The sequence below is a fragment of the Microcebus murinus genome, chromosome 8, assembly GCF_040939455.1.
Source record: "Microcebus murinus isolate Inina chromosome 8, M.murinus_Inina_mat1.0, whole genome shotgun sequence".
Taxonomy (NCBI): domain Eukaryota; kingdom Metazoa; phylum Chordata; class Mammalia; order Primates; family Cheirogaleidae; genus Microcebus; species Microcebus murinus.
In genome coordinates this window covers 5,749,191-5,759,529 of record NC_134111.1, presented here as the reverse complement: position 1 = coordinate 5,759,529, position 10,339 = coordinate 5,749,191, and the positions used below count along the sequence as shown (strand labels likewise).

Here is a 10,339-nt window from a genome sequence, read left to right as displayed (position 1 = left end):
TGTGGATCTTCGTTTGTATAAGTTTCTTGGGAACAATTGCTAGACTAAACCTATAGTATTTGAGAAATTTTTAAACTATAATAAGTATTTGAGAAATTCATATACCATTATAAAATTATGATAATTATTGAAATGATGAAAAGTCATGAAATTATTTTCATTTGCTGGTCACATTTGAGTTTGCTTAATACAATCTTAGAAATTCTAATATAATATGTCTAAATAAAATGATGAAGGTGGTACTCACTTTGGCAACACATATTTTAAAATTAGAATGATACAGAGAAGATTAGCATAGCCCCTGTGCAAGGACAACACACAGATTCATGAAGAATTCTAAATTTTTAACAGCAGGTAACTTACAAAGGAAAACCCATCAGGTTAATGTAGAATTCTCAATTGAGATCTTATAAACCAGAAGGGATTGGGGGCTCATCTTCAGTTTTCTTAAATATAAAATAATGGGCAGCCAAGAATTTTGTATCCTGCAAAACTAAGTATCTTATGTGAGGAAGAAATAAAGACTTTTTTCAGAAAAACAAACACTACGGGAATTTATCAAGACCTGCCCTGCAGGAAGTACTCAGATCTGCATTATACAAACATAAGCACAATAGAAACCCACCAGTGTAAAATCACACAAAAACTATAAATAAGAGCCCATATAAAATAATGGCCCATATAAAATAATAAGGTAAAACAAAGCAATAAGGTTCTACCCAACGGGGTGAACAGAAACGGACCCCTTATATCTATTCTTTCAGCAAATGTGAACAGCTTGAATTCCCCACTGAAGAGACATAGGTTGGCTGAATGGATAAAAAAATACAAGCCAAGTATTGGCTGTCTCCAGGAAAAACACAAGGACTCATTCAGACTCAAGGTGAAAGGATGGAAAGAATTATGCCATCCAAATGAAAATCAAAAGATAACAGGTGTAACTATTCTCAGATAACATAGACTTTAAAAAAACAATTTACTATTGTTTTTTTACAATAGAAGACAAAAATGATCATTACATAATGGTAAAGGGAGAAATTCATCAAAAAGACATAATAATCCTAAATATTTATTTACATAACACAGACACACCCAGATTCATAAAGTAATAAACAAAGCAATAAACAGCAACATCATCATTGCTGAGAACTTTAACACTTCATTGACAGAACTGGACAAATCCTCCAAGCAGAAAATAAATAAAGAAACATTAAACTTAAAGATAACTCTAGAGCAAATGGAGAACAGACATTTGTAGGCCATTCTACCATAAAACTACCAATATACATTGTCCTCTCAGCACATGGAATATTCTCTAAGGTTGATTGTATCTTAGGCCACAAAACATAACATGTCTTAAGAAACTCAAAAAATTAAAATCATGCCATGTATCTTCTCAGACCATAGTGGAATAAAATTAGAAATCAACTCCAACAGAAACACTTAATTCTACACAAAGTCATGGAAATTAAACAACCTACTGCTAAACAATCATTGGATCAAGGAAGAAATTAAGGTGGAAATCAAAATATTCCTTAAACCAAACGACAAAGGGGACACAAGTCATCAAAATCTGTGTGATTCAGCAAAAGCAGTCCTAGGGGAACATTCATATCCTTAAATTCCTACATCAGAAAGACAGAAAGACCACAAATCAACAACTAATGAATCACCTCAAGGGAATAAAAAAGGAAAAAGAAACCAATACCAAATCCAGCAGAAGAAAAGAAATAACTAAGGTCAGAGCACAACTAAAGGAAATAATTTTAAAAAAAAGAATAATACAATTGATTAAAAAACAAAAATTTGGTTCTTTAAAAAGATAAACAAAATTGATAGACCTCTTGCTATATAACCAGAAATAGGAAAGGGACAACACAAATAAACTTGATTAGAAATGAAAAAGGAGATATTATAGCTGATATCATAGATATACAAAATATAATCTGTGAATACTATAAAAATCTCTATGAACATAAACTCAAAAATGTTGAGGCAATGGACAGATTCCCGAAAACACCCAAGCTTCCTAGAATCATTCAGGAAGAAATAGTACTACTAAAGAGACCAATTATTAGCAATTAAATTGAGGAGGCAATAAAAATCTTCCAACAAAAAAATCCCTGGACCAGATGGTTTCACAGTCGAATTTATCAGACATACAAAGAAGAATTGGTATCCATACATCAGAAAATATTTCATAACATCACAAAGGAAGTAATCATCCCCAACTCATTCTATGAAGCCAGTATAATCTTGATACCAAAGTCAGGAAAGGAAACAACCACATAAAACTATAGACTGATACCCCTTATGAACATAGAATCAAAAATCTTCAGTAACATTCTAGCAAATAAAATGTAGCAGCACACCAAAAAAAAAAAAAAAAAAAAAATCCAACACAACAAAGTGGGCTTCATCCAGAGATGCAGGGATGCTTCAACATGCATAAATCCATAAATGTGATTCACCACATAAACAGAAGCAAAAGCAAAGATCATATGATCATCTCAATAGATGCAGAAGAAACATTCAACAAAATCTAACACCCTTTTATGATAAAAAAAAAATAGGCATAGATCAAACATACCTCAATATTATAAAAGCCATATACAATAAACACACAGCCCACATCATACTGAATGGGGAAAAGTTAAAAGCATCTTCACTCAGCACTGGAACAAAACAAGGATGTCCACTGTCAGCACTTCTATTCAACATTATGCTGGAAGTCCTAGCCACAGAAATTGGGCAAGAAAAGGAAATTAAAGGTATCTCAATGGGAAAAGAGGAGGTCAAACTATTGCTCTTTGCAGATGATAAAAATCCCAAAGATCCTACCAAGAGACTCCTGGAATTGACAAATAAATGCAACAAAGTCTCAGGCTATGGAATCAAAGTACACAAATCAGAAACATTCCTATATACCAACAAGCCAAACTAAGAATCAAATTAAAGACTTCATACATTCCACAATGGTTACAAAGAAAATAAAATGCCTAGGAATATATTTAATCAAGGAAGTGAAAGATCTCTTAAAAGAGAACTATAAATCACTGAGGAAGGAAATTGCAAATGATGTAAGCAAATGAAAAAACATATCCATGCTCATGGATCAGCAGAATCGTCATCATTAAAATAACTATACTACCTAAAGTGATTTACAGATTCAATGCAATCCCTGTTAAAACACCAATGTCATTTGTTACAAATCTAGAAAAAAATGATTCAAAACTTCATTTGGAACCAAAAGAGAGCACAAATAGCCCAAGCAACCTTAAGCAAAATGAACAAATCTGGAGGCATCACTTTATCCGACTTTAAGCTATACTATAAGGTGAGTAACCAAAACAACGTAGTACTGGCACAACAATGGAGACATAAACCAATGGAACAGAATAGAGAACGCAAATATAAAATCATCCACATATTTTCATCTGATCTTTGACAAAGTAGACAGCAATATACACTGGGGCAAAGAATCCTTATTCAATAAATGGTGCTGAAATAATTGGATAGCCACATTTAGAAGAATGAAACAGGATCCACTCCTCTCACAACTCCCTAAAATTAATTTAAGATGGATAACAGACTTACATCTAGGACAATAAACCATATGAATTCTAGAAGAAAATGTTGGAAAATCTCTTCTAGATATGAGCCTAGGCAAATAATTTATGAGGAAGACTCCAAGGGCAATCAAAGCAACAATAAAAGTAAATAAATGGGACTTGTTTAAATTAAAAAGCTTCTGCACAGCCAACGAAATAATCAACAGAGCAAATAGACAACCTACAGAAGGGGAGAAAGTATTTGCATGCTATTCATCCAATACAGGGCTAATAACAAGAATCTACAAAGAACTCAAGCAAAACTACAAGAAAAAAAATCAAAAAATCCCATTAAAAAGTGGGCGAAACACTTGAACTGAAGCTTTCAAAAGAAGACAGACTAATGCTAAATAAGCATATGAAAAAATACTCAAGGTCACTAATCTTCAGAGAAATGAAAATCAAAATCAGAAAGAGATAGCACCTAACCTTGGTGAGAATGGCTTTTATCAAAAAGTCCCCAAACAGTAGAAGCTGGCATGGATGCAGAGAGAAAGGAACACTTAATACACTGTTCATGGGACTGAAAACTAGTGCAACCTCTATGGAAAATACTATAGAGATTACTCAAAGAACTAAAAGTATATCTGCCATTTGATCCAGCAATCTCACTCCTGGGTATTTATCCAAAGGAAAAAGAGTAATTTTATCAAAAAGACACTTGCACTTGAATGCTTATAGCACCACAATTCACAATTGCAAAGATGTGGAATCAACCCAGTGTCTGTCAATTTTTGAGTGGATTAATATAATGTGGTATATGTACACCATGGAGTACTACCATAAAATAATTAATACCTTTTGAAATAATTTGAATGGAACTGGAGATCATCCTCTTAATTGAAATATTGGAATAATGGAAAAACAAAGATCAAATGTATTCACTATTAAATTGCAACTAACCAATCATCACTCATGTACACAGATGAAAGTACAACTCAATGGAAATCATGCAGATTGGAGGGGGAAGGAGATGATGGGGAAATCAGACCTTACAGGTAAAATGTACACTATCTGGGTAATGGACACACTTATAACTTTGACTCAAGTAGTACAAAAGCAATCCACATAACCAAAACATAATATTCTTGCATAGTATTCTAAAATAAAAAATAGAAAAAAAAACCAAAGTGATAAAACTGTTAGATTATTTAAAAAATAGATTTAATGTCTTCAACTCATAACAGCAATTCATAGTTCAATATAAACAATTGCTCCAACAATAAAACTGTAAATTTCTTAGAAAAATTAAAGTCTACATGATGAAAATATAACTATATTAGTCTTACTCAAATTTAAAATATAATTTCAATCCAAATGTCATAAGAATTTCAGTAAGCTTTTTATTTGGAGCTGGCATTTCAAAACAAAATACTCATGAGGACAAATAGCTATGAAAGAATGACAAATACTTTTTAAAGTTCTTTTCTTTTTCAAGATTCCAATACTTTTTAAAATATATCAATTTCTATCAAGCAGCAACACAAGTATTGTATTAAAACAGAAAGAGAGCAATGAGAAGGATAGAACTTAGGACTCTGAAGGAAGGTAATATTTTATTTCAGTGGGGAAATGATGGTTAATTTAATAAGTGATTATTGAAATTTTGATTATTTAGGTCAAAGCAAAATAAAAAGTTTGTGTTCTTATGTCATAACATCTGTAAAGATAAATGTAAAGTTGGATAAATATTGACATAATAAATAAGATGTTCAAAATTCTCAAGACAATTTTGGAAGCTACATAAACTTGGCAAGGTTGAGAGCAATTTATATAAGAAATCCAGAATTTATAGAAACAAATAACATTCAGCTATATAAAAATGCAAATGTAAAATAATGTATAGTTTTAAAAATGCCATACAAAGCAAAAAGACAAATATTATATTTGGAAAAAACTATTTGAACTTCATACTATAAAGAAAGTGTATGTGTATATTATTAATTATCAAAACAGTTTCCAAAATTTATGAGAAAAAGACTCACTGCATATAAACAAATTGGCAGAATTTATGAGCAGGTAATGCAAAAAAGCAAAAAAGCAAAAATTTTTTCTGTCAATTATCCCTGGAATAGATGCAAAGAGAGTTCTATTTTTACATACATTCCTCATGTTTTCATATATATCTCATGTAGTGGGGTATACAGTGGTTGAATTCTAAAGTATTATTTTGGAGAGGAATCTATCAATATCTATTAAAATTTAAAATGCAAATAGTCTTTGACCTAGTAATGTCACTTGTGGGAATCTCCTTTTAGAGAGTTAAGGATTTAAGGCATTAGAAAGTGTAGCTTTACGTACAAGAATGTTCAATATAGAATCATTTATAATGCTGCACAAAACAAGCAAGCTAGCAAACAAAACCAACAAGTTGGAAACAACTTTGATGTCTATCATTAAAGGAAGGAATTTGGTAAATTTGTATTTTGAAATAGTGGTTATTTAAAAGGTTATATTGTCTTCTTTAATAGATATGGGGGGAAATTGAGTGAGAAAAATCAAGGAATGGAGAAATAAACAAAAACATATTCCTCTCCATGTAAACTTACATTTTCATGTTTATTAAATACAGAGAAAGACATTAATGTAAAGGTGTCCAGACAGATTATTAATGCTATTTATTTTGAAGGTAGAAAGTAAGAATGAGGCCCCTATATAGTTAGTAGAAATCTGAATTCATACTGTTTTTAGAAAGTATTTTAAGATGGCATTTTTAGAGCAATTGGGAGCTATATACATCTTTATTTCTATAGTGAGAATTTATCTAAATTAAATAAATAAAAACCAAAAATGTTTATGCATATTGTTTATTACAGGATAATATATAATAAAAAATTAAGAAAACCTGACAAGAAACGTAACTTAAACATGCAGCTTTGGAGGAATAACTAAGCATCCTACAATGTTGCCATCATCTCATGATTCTACGACACTATTAAATTTAATAATACAATGACTATGAAGTGACATGGAGAAATATTTGTTAAAATTGAAAGGTCAAAATCAAGAAGAGTGTGGAATTATATTTACATCATGATAAAAATAAAAATCAATTTAAGAAACCATACTCAGCGATTGGGAGATTATGTAGAAGAATAAAAACAATTTTTGGAGGGAGGACTGGCTACATTTTCACTAATTAATTTTTCTTTTATTTTGACTTTGACTACCTAAACCTTTTAGAATAGCAATCAATTGAAATACTCAACAATTTTTTTTTGATTGCCTACTTCGAATCCTACATTTTGCTGAATATATAGTGGTGAAAATGGCACATAGTGGCTCTGGCATCATAGGGATAATGAGAGAGAGCCTAGTGTCAAACAAATAATTACACAGAGAAGTACACACTTACACTTGGGGTAAATGCTATTCAGGAAAACACAGGGCCCTGTGAAAATGTTGAGGGGTTGGGGTACATCCTCAAGGAAGTGAAAAATCCTGAAGGACCAGCCAGATTACCCAGGTGTTAGGCTAGGGTTGAGGGTGATGGGTGATGGTGACAGTAACAATGAACAGGTTTCAAGCCGGTTGTATCAAGCCTCAGCAAGGTGGACTAGAGTTTGTGAATATGGGTGATAATTTCCCTGCCTTCTTTGTCCTTTATTAGACAAATTGTAGGTGTCAGGCACACAGTTTTTCAGGTAATCCCCATGAAACCAGGCCCCCCATTGCCCACAGTGGCAAAATATTGGTACTTGTCTCTTTCTTGCCTTGTTTGCTCATGCTCTCATAGCGTTGCCTGGGATCACTGCCCAGATGAACTATTGCACCCAAATCTTTGCCTCTAAGTCATTTTGAAGGGCAATCCAGGCTAGGACTTTTCTGTCCTGGAATTAAATAGTACATAGCAAATGTGGAATATCCAGCATTATGCCTGATGTGTTACATGTATCTTATCATTCCTCTGGGCTCTTAGTGTCTTCTAAGTTTGGGAATGCGACTCCATCTGCTAATCGTAGAGGCTAGGTAACCATTCTTAGAATCATTTGTCTTAACTCATAGGGAATTTGCAATAAACAAAGAAAATGATTAACAATTAATGTTCAATTCTGCTTCTTCTGTAGTAAAAGATCACCCAAATGGTAGCTAGAAATGTAACTATCAAGTATAGACACAACTTTTCCCAGCTTCCTCTCAGCTACATGTACCATATGATTAACAATAAGATATGTAGGCAGTTGGTATTGTGTTTCCCCGAAAATAAGACCTACCCAAAAATAAGCCCTAGCAGGATTTCTAAGCATTTGCACAATATAAGCCCTACCCCGAAAATAAGACCTAGTGATGGGTGTGGCTACCCAGCGTATCTGCAAAACCCATGTATTTTGTCACGGAGTGGTAAAGAAGATGAGCAGCCCTTCTCATCTGCCCCATGAGAGCTCTATTGCTTGACATGAGAGATTGGGGCCAATGGTTATAAAGGAAATAGAGTCATAAGAAATTCAGGATGGAATTCGGGGTTTGGAGAGTTATGACGATGTTCCAGAAGAAGACGACTTAACTATATTTGAATAAATGTGGATTGTTGTACCGTATTTAAAAAAAAATAACACATCCCCTGAAAATAAGTCCTAGGGAGTCTTCTTGAGGAAAAATAAACATAAGATCCTGTCTTATTTTCGGGGAAACATAATAGGTAGCTTCTTGTATTGTTCAATGGGAAGAGGTGTACCCTTTCTCTTTCTGCTTGTCTTCTCTCTGGGAGGAGTGTGGATGCAGGATGAGGTGTTGTAGATTGTACAGATAAGAGCAACCCTGTAGGGATATTGAAGTATCATGACAGTAGGGACTGGCTCACTGGTGAGTAGAACTGCCATTCCAGCCTTGGGCTGCCATGCTTAGATCTTTAAGCCTCTGATATTTCGAGTCTCAATGAAACAGCTGACTCATAAACATAACTAATATTCACCAAAAGCTGAAGGTACATACATTTAGAATGTCCAAACTAACATCTGTAAGCCCCCCTAGGTATAAAGAACAGATGGGTAAAGCCACATGAAAGAGCAAAATGATAGCAATATGTGTCTTTGTAGATTTTTAAAAAATAAAGTATGAAACATTGTATGGGTATTTGACTTTTTACTACATTTAGATTAAAGAGCCCAGAGTTTCAAACTAAGATTTCATCATAGTCCCAGTTTTTGTTGATTTTTTATTAATGCTTTATTCCAAATGATATATTTGTGAAGTAAAAATATTTTGTCTATAGATTCCATTTCTGGTAGTATGTAGACTAGACTTCTGAGGAAATTTCCAAATCAAAAAACAAAAGCATTTGTTGTTTTGGGCCTTTTTGATAAAGGCCATTCTCATTAGAGTTAGGCGATATCTCACTTTGATTTTGATTTGCATTTCCCTAATGATTAGAGATGTTGAGCATTTTTTTATGTTTGTGGGCCATTATTCTGTCTTCTTTTAAAAAGTTTCTGTTCATGTTCTTTGCCCACTTTTTGGTGGAGTTGTTTGACTTTTTCTTATTAATCTTCTTAAGTTCTATATAGATTCTTGTTATCAGCCCTTTATCAGATGTGTAGCATGCAAATATTTTCACCCATTCTGTAGGTTATCTATTTGCTCTAATGCTAGTGTCCTTGGCTGTGCACAAGCTTTTTAATTTGATCAGTTCCCATTTATTTGTTTGTGTAGCTGCTGCTATTGCTTTGGGGTCTTCTTCATAAATTCTTTGCCTAGGCTGATGTCTATAAGAGTTTTCCTTACATTTTCTTCTAGAATTCTTTTGGTTTCATGTCTTAGGTTTAAGACTGTTGTCCATCATGAATTGATTTTTATGAGAGGTGAGAGGTGGGGATCCAGTTTTAATCTTCTGCATGTGGCTATGATTTTCATCTTAATTTCATTATTGACCTAATAATGACCTAAGAATTCAGTATTTCCCTTGGAATTGATTTGCAGTTTTATTCCACTGTGGTCTGAGAAAATACATGGTATGATTCCTATTTTTTGAATTTGATGAGACATGTTTTGTGGCCTAAGATATGATCAATCTTGGAGAATGTTCCATGTGCTGATGAAAAAAGTGTATACTCAGTAGTTTTGAAGTATACTGTTTTGTCAGTGCCTGTTAGGCCCATTTGTTCTAGAGTCCCATTGATGTCCTGTGTTTCTTTATTGATTTCCTGCTTGAACAATCTGTCCAGCTCTCTATGAGGGGTGTTGAAGACCCCAGCAACTGAGATGATGCTGTTTATCTCTTTGCTTGGATCTAGTAGAACTTGCTTTATGAATCTGGATGCTTCTGTGTTAGGTACATAGATATTTAGGATTGTTATGTCTTCTTATTGAATTGCTCTCTTTACCATTATATAATGACCATTTTTGTCTTTCTTTACCATTATTGATTTAAAGTCAATTTTATATGACATGAGAATGGCTACACCTGAAAATATGAAATGCTTCATGAATTTATGTGTCATTCTTGTGCAGGGGCCATCCTAATCTTCCCTGTATTGTTCCAATTTTATTATATGTACTGCTGAAATGAGCACCGTATTTTGTTAATGTAGTAAATATTTGTCAAAGATGAATTATATGTCTGGCAACATCATAGGAATTTTCCAAGTACTCAGAAATGATGTTGAATAAATAGACCCTCAGTATATTATGTAGCTAATGTTTGTCATTGAATCTTCTTAACTTATTTTAACTAGGGAAACTTTGTTAATTTTTTATATGAATACAGAAATGTTATAAAGTGGTAGGGAATT

At 33.0% G+C, this 10,339-nt stretch overlaps 2 non-coding genes across 2 annotated transcripts; one reads left to right on the top strand and one right to left on the bottom strand.

Moving 5' to 3' along the window:
• The first annotated feature begins 236 nt into the window (after positions 1-236).
• LOC142872829 (U6 spliceosomal RNA) lies at positions 237-346 on the top strand. The gene has a single exon (XR_012920915.1). It is a non-coding gene; the product is annotated as a U6 spliceosomal RNA (small nuclear RNA).
• A 9,667-nt stretch (positions 347-10,013) lies between these two features.
• LOC142872821 (U6 spliceosomal RNA) lies at positions 10,014-10,120 on the bottom strand. Its single transcript, XR_012920907.1, has one exon. It is a non-coding gene; the product is annotated as a U6 spliceosomal RNA (small nuclear RNA).
• Between the last annotated feature and the right edge of the window lie 219 nt (positions 10,121-10,339).